The sequence below is a fragment of the Schistocerca nitens genome, chromosome 2, assembly GCF_023898315.1.
Source record: "Schistocerca nitens isolate TAMUIC-IGC-003100 chromosome 2, iqSchNite1.1, whole genome shotgun sequence".
NCBI lineage: Eukaryota > Metazoa > Arthropoda > Insecta > Orthoptera > Acrididae > Schistocerca > Schistocerca nitens.
The window spans coordinates 888821970-888833164 of record NC_064615.1 but is presented as its reverse complement, the minus strand read 5'-3'; positions in this window follow the sequence as shown (position 1 = coordinate 888833164).

The window sequence follows — 11195 nt, the reverse complement described above, 5'->3', positions numbered from 1 at the left end:
CAACATGAGTCAGCGCATTGTCAATGCATTGTAAGGTGTCAGGTAAATCCAACACCTTCCATGAAAACCCTGACATGATAAGCAAATCCAGTAGTATGTCACATAGCTCCGAATAAATCGTGACATTAAATTAACCAAAGTAATACGAGTAACGAGTGAGCAAATGGAATACCACAGACTAACACAAGAATGCCTAAATGCATGTCATACCTTCCCACCGTGAGACAGACGCAGTTCCGAGGGGAGAAACGAGAACAGAAGCCGAGAGCTGAACCGTGTTAAGCTAGAAGGCCCTACGATAAGGGACGGACACCCACGTCGCCAGCTAACCACCAGGACCACCCCCAACCCATGTTAAAAGCTAGAGCCCTCCAGAAGAACAGTATAGATCTTACGATAACACTAAAAGGGCCACACCAGCCGCAAGTTTTAGCGTCAGACTTTTTCACGTCTCTGTTACGTTGCAAACCTAAAAAACATTGCCCCACCACGAAAAGTAACGCTCAGAGCGTCGTTGCGCGAAAGTGGTAGGGAGACACGACTTAGAACAAACAGACACCATGCAGAATGTTAGGGCATGTGTGAACATTACGGAAGGCAAACTACTCGCTGTTGAGAGGAATGTCGTTCACGTACTGCCAAATGCACTGAGGTTGACGGACATCATTTTGAGCATTTATTGCATTAATGTGATATGTACAGGTAATTACGCTGTAGCAGCATGCGTTCTCAGAAATGATAAGTTCACAAAGGTACATGTATCACATTGGAACAACCGAAATAAAATGTTCAAACGTTCTGTATTTTAATTTAAAAAACTTACCTGTTACCAACTGTTCGTCTAAAATTGTGAGCCATGTGTTTGTACTATTACAGCACGATCTATCACAAAGCGAAAAAAGTGGTCCAACTAAAACATTCATATTTCTATACGTACTACACGAGTATGTAACAAAAATGGGGGTACCTACTTAAAAAAACGCAGTTGATATTCGTTTGCTCTATGGCAGCGCCATGTAGCGGGCCAACCATAGCGCCATCTGGTTCCCCCTTCAAGCTAGACAAGTTTCGTTCTTTGTAGTTTTTTCGTTTAACGCTTATTTCGTGAGATATTTGGCTCGGTCACTATCAATGGACCACCCTGTATACAGTATATGTCCCGTATTTCAATATGGCCATCTTTATAAGGCGCATTCACAAATCCATGTTACTTCCACGTTAAAACTTATGCCATAACTGTTGATAGGTACTACTCGCGCACTCCCCTGAATTGTCAGTACCGGAAGAGAAATAAAATAATCCCCCTTGCATATTCTCTAACCCCGCATTGCCGATGCTACTTACCCCTCTGCTCCTGAGGTATGCGGGCCAACTTTACTTTAGTCAGAATCATCGTCAATTAAAACGAACGTGACGTTTCTCGAGTTAGCTATTAGTTGCTTGATAATATTATTATACACTGAAGCGCCAAAGAAACATTTTTTCTTTATTGTGATCTCATTCCCCTGCTCCATATCGGCAGGGGAGGGCTGGCAGTGACACAATCCGCCGCTCTTTGGCGGAGTGACATGGCAATTAATAAAAGGAGAAAGCTATACATATAAAGGCGATGAAAAGGGGGACATAAAAACAGAATAAGTGGAGATAATGGGGTTGAAATATACACTGACTTGGAGAAGTTCATTGTGGGACAGTTAAAAAAGTCGACATATAGTTAAAAGACACAGCTGGCGATTCGTGGAGCACATAAATACACTGAAGTCACACACACAGGTTAAAAGTTGGCCAAAGTATTAAAACACTCCAGAAGAAAGACAGTTTAAAATCACAGTAAGAGACGAAGCACACATGATGAAAAAGAAAAACTGCCGGGAACCACATTTTCGATATGAGTTGCTCGTTTATAAGCCTAGCCTTTTGGGACAAGTCCAGCTATCTGCGATCGATCTCTTGTATCTTGTCTAGCACTGATCTCCAGTATTGGTCCGCCATTTTCAGTGCATACGATTACAAACTGAGCCCCAGCTACTTGTGCGCGTCTACTACTTCCTAATTACTGCTATCGTCGTTTAATTTTTTGCTTCCAATCGTAAGTACGAGTAGCGCTGTCTTTCTTCCGTTTATTTTTGCTCATGCCGCCTGTTCGAAAATTTGTAGTGATTCTTGTTTCCTGATAAGGTCCACCTTGTCTCTTACATAGAATACCGCATCATCTACGAAAGCTTTGCATTATTTGGTTGTGCCAGGCAGCTTGATTCCGTTGCTGGTGTCGTGGATTTGTCGCAACATTAGGTCCAGTGCGATGGAAAACAGATCCATTGAGAGCGTGCACCCCTGTCTTACGGACCTCTGCGCTGGCATCGGCTTTGTATTGTTCAAATGACTCTGACCACTATGAGACTTAACTGCTGAGGTCATCAGTCCCCTAGAACTTAGAACTACTTAAATCTAACTAACCTAAGGACATCACACACATCCATGCCCGAGGCAGGATTCGAACCTGCGACCGTAGCGGTCGCGCTGTTCCAGACTGTAGCGCCTAGAACCGCTTGGCCACACAGGCCGGCTCGGCTTTGTACTTCGACCGTTTGTCGACTCCCTGGACGTAACACTGGTCACGATGTTCTTTATTACTCGCAGCAGCGATTGCCCTAAGCCGAATTTCTCTACAGCAGCGCTTCCCAACCTTTTCAGCTGGTGGACTCTTTCTTCGGTCTAAAATCCATGGCGGACCCCTAGTCAGTCAAGAGCACAGTAACTTTAAATTTCAGAGCGAAACCCATGGGAACTGAAAGCTTCTTAATGCAAGTGCCATGTTCCCAGTGACCCCATCTCCTCCCCCCCCCCCCCCCCCCCGAAGTATCAATAGTCTTTAGTTTAGAGATGAATGAAAACAACTTGGAATTAACGATCCAATTTGAATTCCCACTGTATCCAGACACTTATTAGTGGATTTACTACCTTTGTTCAACACACTATAGCCTGATTTAAATCACTTGGTAATTGACATTTCACGTTGGAGCTGCCTTCCTCCAAGAGCAATCAATGTCACTTCCAAACTGTTCCCTGTTTACAAGCTGCCGCTTGTGGTCTGTTCACTTCCACTGTTTGGCTACTGTTGTGTAAGGAGCATGAGTATTTCGTAACAGTCGTGTGTGTGTGTGTGTGGGAAGGGGGGAGGGGGCTTTTCGTGAAATCCGAAGAAAAATGTTCAAATGTATGTAAAGTCAATGGGACTTAACTGCTCAGCTAAGATTTCCAATCTTAATTCGTACAACCGAGAGAGTGCATTCCGACGTGAGAGCCAGCTCACTTCTGTGTAACGAAACAGGCATTTGTTCCGTAGCTAAAGCGTATCTGTGGAGAGCACAATGACTACTGTTGCAATTCTTGGCGTTTTCTTTTATTTTCGTTATTGCTCCGACTGTAGGACCCGTCATAGCTTTTGCACCATTTGTGCACACATCTATACAATTACACCATGAAACTTCGTCATCCAGTAGATATTTCAGCACCTGCTGTGTTGGCAGGTAGTGGTCTGCACAATAAGAGGTCCTCTTCAAAACATCCAGGATATTCATAACGGACAAAAGCCAATAAAATCGCTAATCCTGCAACATCAGTGGATTCATCTATCTGCAGAGAAAATGAATTGTGTTGAATGCGAGAAACAAGAGTGTCTTTCACATCATTTGATATGTCAATAATGCGTCTTTTGACAGTATTATTTGATAATGGCACCGTAGATACAAGCTTTACTGCCTTTTCGTCTAGCATGCAAGAAACAATATCATTAACACACGGCTTTATGAGATTTTCTGCAATGGTATGAGCTTTTGCCACTCGATAACTAACGAATAACGAAGCTTTTATAGAATTTTCATTAGTTGTTTTTGCATGAGTTTTCATGCAATGTTGAGAAGCAGCTAGTTCAGCACCCTTCCTTTTGAAAAAATCGATGTCTTTAGCCTGGAAACCCGGGTGAGTACCTTCAAAATGACGGCGCAATTTAACTGAAACCATTGAACTGTTTGGAAGGACTCGCGCACAAATTACACACTGAGCTTTACCCTCCTTTGTCTCCATAAAGCCCATTTCTAAATAGCTTTCGTTGTACTTACGCTTCTTGGTTATTCCACATCCACAGGATATTGAAACCAATGGAGAACTTCCAGCGTTTTCGCATAATAAATCTGGCTTCTTGTTCTTCCTTTGGTCGTCCTCCCTCCTCAGTCATTTCAACTGGAAACTTCCCTTGTTGTGAAGGCGATGGAGAAACTTCACCCTTCTTCAATGATCCTGACTTCAGCCACCGATCCATGTTAGAAGTAATAAACTGGTCAAAAATCGACTTATGAAATAGGAAGTGCACTGACAAAGCAAGTTTAACATTTAACGTTGCCAGCGAGCGCTGTGATTGGTCGACAAGATCGCTCCGCGCATGCGTAAATGGTTTCAGCGCATCTAGCGCCGTGAGCCGGGGCACAAACGACTCCCGTATTGTTGCGAAACAGTCGATCAGAGAAGCCGCATTCTCCGGCACTAAACTGTGTATGCGTTCTCACTTAGGAACCGCAAAAGGCTGCTTGGGAATACGACCTGAAGTAAAAGTACACATGTTTTTCACACGAAAAAAAAGTGATAAATTTGATGTTCACATTTTTATTCAATAATTTTCCTCATTATTTTACAGCGATTTGGTGAAAGGTGGCCGCGGACCCCCTAGAAAGAGCCGGCGGACCCCTAAGGTGTCCGCGGACGACACGTTGTGAAGCTCTCCTCTAGAGCCTTGTGAGAGAATTTGTGGCTCACTCGATCCTAGCCTTTGTGGGAATCTATCGACACTCGAAACTGGGACCTTTGACTTTTGCGAGCAATTGCACCATCGACAGAGATTGTCCAAGCACGACACACATCCCGCCTTCAAAGCCATACTTCCCTCAGTACATCTCCTGTCTTCCAGACTTCACAGAAGCTCTCCAGCATTTTGAGTAGTTTATGTTCTAGTAGATTCTGATATAAACGCAGCCGTTTTTCTAGACAAAACATTCCCCGAATAACTCGACAACAGAGCAAATGACTGTAGTTAGTCAAACAGCGACAGCGCTGCGCTTTCACGAAAGCGAATCATACAAAGCATTCCGTGCTTAGTTCAATTAGAATTAACGATGCTGCATAAGACCCTTAACAGGGCAGCCGGAACAAGCTAATCTGCTGGCTGGTGGGTTCAGTGGCATCTCTGCAATCACGGCGATTGGCAGGTCTGCCACGGCGTCGCTGACTGTTTGCTTCTCACAGTGACTTCGCGGACACGCTGTGTGTTTCCGTATATATCTTTATTAGTAGATTTTTATTAGATATGCTACGTGGTCCATTTTTTCCTCGGTTATTATAACCTTCTAGAGGATTTATTTTTATTGATCCACATTGACGCAAGAAGAAAAACTAACGATGTAGCTGTCTGTCTGAATGGTACCGAATAGAAAACTGGCAGTGTTCATGGAGATTAAGCGATTTATTAATTATTTTGTGTTTTTCAGTTTTTTACCGACATAATCACAGGAGCATTTCATAATGCCGTAACAGGTTTTACGCTGCTTGAGTCTTTTGTAGAATTGATCTTAGTGGACACTGCAGTCCAACAGAAAGCTGCTATGACGAAAACGCCTTATTTTGTCTGTGAATGATTGTCTAGTATAAAATACTGTTATAACACGATCTGATCTCATTTCATGGATAACTTAACACAAACTTGCAAGACTACAATAGCATTGCAGTATGATTTGAAAGGCTAGAGGCGACTGTGAGTTTGCGCACTGACAGTAATCTCTTTAACTAGTAAGCCCTCCACTTGTTTACCTGGCCCATTCGTATGCTAAATTGTTTTGCCCTTTGACTCTGGTTGTTGTTAGCCTGCATTAGAAGTTATCACATTTATTAGAATCTAAATGAATTTGAATGCTGAAATAATTTAATGAACTGGTGGCCCTGTCATTACTGTAGTCAATTGTTGGTGGGTGATTAATGTATCAACACTGGATTGATCTTTATACAATTTCAAAATGGTTCAAAATCGCTCTAAGCACTATGGGACTTAACTTCTGAGGTCATCAGTCCCCTAGAACTTAGAACTACTTAAACCTAGCTAACTTAAGGACATCATACACATCCTTGCCCGAGGCAGGATTCGAACCTTCGACCGTAGCGGTCGCGAGGTTCCAGACTGTAGCGCCTAGAACCGCTCGGCCACCCTGGCTGGCTATACAAATTGCGGTACAGGTTTATTGATGATAAAATAGGACAAACAATAAAAGTTAAGCGTGATGACAAATAAATCATGATCTGTTGGCAACACAAATAGTTGTAAAAATACTTAACACTCCATTGGGTGGTGATTGGTTGGTAGAGATGTGGAGTGTCTGATTAAACTATTTACTCTGGCTCAGAACATGGATAACGCAATCTGAAATTATCTAGGGCTGAATAGCTTTTGATGAATTTATTCTACACAGAAGTTATGCTGCGTTGGTGCAGCTGAGAACAAGTGGCGAGACTGATTCTGTTTGCCCCAACAAGCCGGACCAGCAATACCGCACCCCTTTCTCGATGGATAGCACTGTCTCAGGTGACGGTCCAAGTGCCTGCAGAGCAGCCTGTAATTCTTTATCTAGGGCACGAAATATACAATGTAACGGCTGGCTATCTGTGAGACGGATCGCAATTACTCTATAATGGAGCCCTGAAATCTCGGCAGACTCCAGCGTCTGACACGTCCATTTGCTGGCCATACTGTGACCAATTTGACTCACTTACACGGCAGTGCGCTCAAGGAGCCCAAAGGTCAAGGCGCCAGACATGACACGAATAAGATTGCCGTCAGCACTGCGAGTTGTCTGAGATGACTGAGATCGAAACTGTCGGTACAGCCAAGACCTCACCACCGACTCCCTAGTGAAGATCAATGTGAAGTCACGCCCAGGACAAGAGTCTCAAGTGAAACCTACTCACAACAACAGTCGAGACCAGAATCCTATCCAGATCAGAGTCTGACTCTGAAGATCAAGTTTCTCCTCTCCTCACTTTCCATGAAACTTCAGTAAACTTCAGAAAAGCACTCTCGCAACTGTCCCCACCAGGGTTTTGTACAGTCACAAGACTCCACGAGCTCCATGTCTCCCCTCTAACTCATCTGCCCTCCCCATCAGCCAATCCTAATCAAAGTGAACAATATTCTTCTCTTTTCTGAAGAAGCAGCCAATCCCTGACTTCTAAAGAGAGGAGAACATGTTGTACTCACAACTTGTTTTTCCCACGGCCACTCTAGGCAGCGTGTTTTGAGTTTCTGTGTAGCCCTAAAGTGAACAACACTTTAATCACAGAGATCAGCCCAAAATAAGTGTCCAAGGAATAGAAAAGCAACTGAGATCACTCAACAGAGGAAATTCCACTGGACCTGACGGGATACTAATTCGATCCTACACAGAGTACGCGAAAGAACTTGCCCCCATTCTAACAGCCGTGTACCGCAAGTCTCTAGAGGAACGGAAGGTTCCAAATGATTGGAAAAGAGCACAGGTAGTCCCAGTTTTCAAGAAGGGTCATCGAGCAGATGTGCAAAACTATAGGCCTATATCTCTGACATCGATCTGTTCTAGAATTTTAGAATATGTTTATTGCTCGCGTATCATGTCATTTCTGGAGACCCAGAATCTACTCTGTAGGAATCAACATGGATTCCGGAAACAGCGATCGTGTGAGACCCAGACAATATTAGATACAGGCTCCCAGGTAGATGCCATTTTCCTTGACATCCGGAAGGCGTTCCATACAGTTCCGCACTGTCGCCTGATACACAAAGTAAGAGCCTACGGAATATCAGACCAGCTGTGTGGCTGGATTGAAGAGTTTTTAGCAAAAAGAACACAGCATGTTGTTTTCAATGGAGAGACGTCTACAGACGTTAAAGTAACCTCTGGCTTACCACAGGGAGTGTTATGGGACCATTGCTTTTCACAATATATATAAATGACCTAGTAGATAGTGTCGGATTGCCCGCATCTCGTGGTCGTGCGGTAGCGTTCTCGCTTCCCACGCCCGGGTTCCCGGGTTCGATTCCCGGCGGGGTCAGGGATTTTCTCTGTCTCGTGATGGCTGGGTGTGTGTGATGTCCTTCGGTTGGTTAGGTTTAAGTAGTTTTAAGTTCTAGGGGACTGATGACCATAGATGTTAAGTCCCATAGTGCTCAGAGCCATTTGAACCATTTTTTAGATAGTGTCGGAAGCTCCATGTGGCTTTTTGCGGATGATGCTGTAGTATACAGAGAAGTTGCAGCATTAGAAAATGGCAGCGAAATGCAGGAAGATCTGCAGCGGATAGGTGCTTGGTGCAGGGACTGGCAACTGACCCTTAACATAGACAAATGTAATGTATTGCGAATACATAGAAAGAAGGATCTTTTATTGTATGATTATATGATAGCGGAACAAACACTGGTAGCACTTACTTGTGTAAAATATCTGGGAGTATGCGTACGGAACGATTTGGAGTGGTATGATCATATAAAATTAATTGTTGGTAAGGCGGATGCCAGGTTGAGATTCATTGGGAGAGTCCTTAGAAAATGTAGTCCATCAACAAAGGAGGTGACTTACAAAACACTGTTCGGCCTATACTTGAGTATTGCTCATTAGTGTGGGATCTGTACCAGGTCTGGTTGACAGAGGAGATAGAGAAGATCCAAAGAAGAGCGGCGCGTTTCGTCACAGGGTTATTTGCTAAGCGTGATAGCGTTACGGAGATGTTTAGCAAACTCAAGTGGCAGACTCTTCAAGAGAGGCGCTCTGCGGCGCGTTTCGTCATAGGGTTATTTGGTAAGCGTGATAGCGTTACGGAGATGTTTAGCAAACTCAAGTGGCAGACTCTTCAAGAGAGGCGCTCTGCATCGCGGTGTAGCTTGCTGTCCAGGTTGCGAGAGGGTGCGTTTCTGGGTGAGGTATCGAATATATTGCTTCCCCCTACTTACACCTCCCGAGGAGATCACGAATGTAAAATTAGAGAGATTCGAGCGCGCACGGAGGCTTTCCGGCAGTCGTTCTTCCCGCGAACCATACGCGAGTGGAACAGGAAAGGGAGGTAATGACAGTGGCACGTAAAGTGCCCTCCGCCACACACCATTGGGTGGCTTGCGGAGTATAAATGTAGATGTAGACGTAGATGTTACATTGGGTCCAACCAGGGGCATCGGCCAAGCTAAGAGAAGTGCTTCTGTGTCCCAACATGGACCATCTCAGAACCGCCATAAATGTTGCATTCCATATTGACATTGTTTTGAAGGCCTGTGGCTCCCCAAAAACTCTGGCAGACCGAGGTACTACCTCCTTATGGCTCCCTTGACAGTATGGGTTCACAGTGGACACGGATACTCGCTCATTTTTGTGGCCACCATCCCTGTTCACAACGGATGTTTACGACACTGTCGAAAAGCCTTGTATGGGCGATCTAAGTTCCTCTCTCGCCCCTGCCCTAGCCATGGATAGAGGTGTCTAACATGGAGATCCAGGTAGGCAGTTTTCTCCGCCTCTTCGGCCGAAAGCATTGGCTATACACCGGTGCAAGAAATTCTTGAGACCAGCGTTCTGTTCTCGGTAAGTGCCTTGAGATGTTCCTTTCCCTAATAGCTGCACGTGGCTTCCATGTCCCAAACATCCAATACAAGAGTTAATGTTAAATGACCAAACGCCTCGTTGTTCTCAACTCCAGAAATTGCTATTCGAAGGAGAATCACCATAAAGATCCCACATTCATTAACAGCGGACGTGCTCTCATCAATGCCTGCTCACGTTGATGACTTCCTGTCGTTTCACAAAAATGATGTCTTGGGTGTAAAATCAGCATTAAATAGTAGCCTTGAACATGAAAAATAGTGAGTGAGTGATTCATCCTCTCTAAATAACTAAGCACAGTGGTTAAATCAAGCAAATGTATTACTTATCTTCGTTTACTGAATAAGTTTCTTAACAAGAGAAGTAATATTCTGATGGAACAAGAATCACAACACCAACAAAGAACGAAAGTTGATGAGTGTGTTCCTGCATCTGAAATATGTTGTCTATTCAAGTTTCACACCAGTGGCATTAGAGTGGCGCTAGTATGGCCACATTGAGGATGCAAATCAGGTTTGCTTTAAATACATATTGCAACGGCCGTGAGCGTTAGTTTCCTTTGATGTTCGAGGTGCTTAGTTGATGTTAGTCAAGAATGTCTTTAAGGCGACAAAGACACCATTATCAGCACCTCACTGAGTTTGAACGAAGTTGTGCGATAGGGCTATGAGAAGGTGGATGTTGCTCCTGCGAAACTGCAGACAGACTTGGCAGGAATGTAGTCACTGTACATGAATGTTGGGGGCCGTGTTAGAGAGAAGGTACGGTCGCAAGATTACTGGGCTCCAGATGACCATGTGGCATTACAGGAGGGGAGAGCATCATGTTTGGCTTATGGCTCTGGCAAATTGTACTGCATCTGCAACAACAATCTGAGCAGTCAATGGCACCACAGTAACGCAACAATCCGTTACAAATCGGTTACTTCAAAGATAGCTCCGAGCCAGACGCCCTATAGCTTGCATTCCATTGACCCCAGACACCGCCATTTGCAGCTTCAGTGATGTCAAGCAAGAGGCCATTGGAGGGGAGGGTGGAGATCTTTTGTGATGTATGATGAAAGCTGATTCTGCCTCGGTGTCGGTGATGGCCATACTTTGATTAGAAGGAAGCCAGTTGGGGGCCTGCAGCCAACTTGCCTGCGTGCTAGAAACACTGGAGTTACACCATCACTTAGTGCCTGGGGTGTGATTCTTAGCGTTCTCGCTTCCCGCGCCTGGGTTCCCGGGTTCGATTCCCGGCGGGGTCAGGGATTTTCTCTGCCTCGTGATGACTGGGTGTTGTGTGATGTCCTTAGGTTAGTTAGGTTTAATTAGTTCTAAGTTCTAGGGGACTGATGACCATAGATGTTAAGTCCCATAGTGCTCAAAGCCATTGTTTTGCGATTTATTAGGACAGCAGGAGCTATCATTGTTATTCCACGACCCTGACTGCAAATTTGTACAGCAGTCTGGTGATTCGACCTGTTGTGCTGTCATTCATGAACAGCTTTCAAAGGGGTGTTTTCCAACATGATAACGCTCGCCCATATAC